Consider the following 446-nt stretch of genomic DNA (forward strand, 5'->3'; position numbering starts at 1 on the left):
TAAAGAAGGTTACCCTGCAAAAGGGGAAATGCGGCCAAGGGGTGGGGGCAGCAGGGTGGGAGGGTGGCGGCAGGGGAAGAGGAGGCGACGGAGGGAATGAAGGAGGCAGGCCCTTTCCCTCCAACCCTTCCCAGCTTGGAGAAGAGAAAGGGGGATCTAAGTCTCAGGCTGAGAAGAACCAAACAGGATTTGGGAAAATGTTCTTGAAAAGCCTCCCAAGCCAAGTGAAAGGGCAGAAGGGAGGGAACGGACAAAGGACCCAGTGGGTTGATGGGAAGGGTTGACAAAAGGAGCTGGCACCGTTTGATAGTAAGTCCAAACACTCCCACTACACCCCCCTCAGAAACACCCCTCGTCCCTCCACTACACCCCCCTCAGAAACACTCCTAGTCCCTCCAAACACCCCCACTACTACACCCCCTCAGAAACACCCCTCGTCCCGCCAA

Source organism: Trachemys scripta, chromosome 2 (assembly GCF_013100865.1).
Source record: "Trachemys scripta elegans isolate TJP31775 chromosome 2, CAS_Tse_1.0, whole genome shotgun sequence".
NCBI classification, from domain to species: Eukaryota; Metazoa; Chordata; order Testudines; family Emydidae; genus Trachemys; species Trachemys scripta.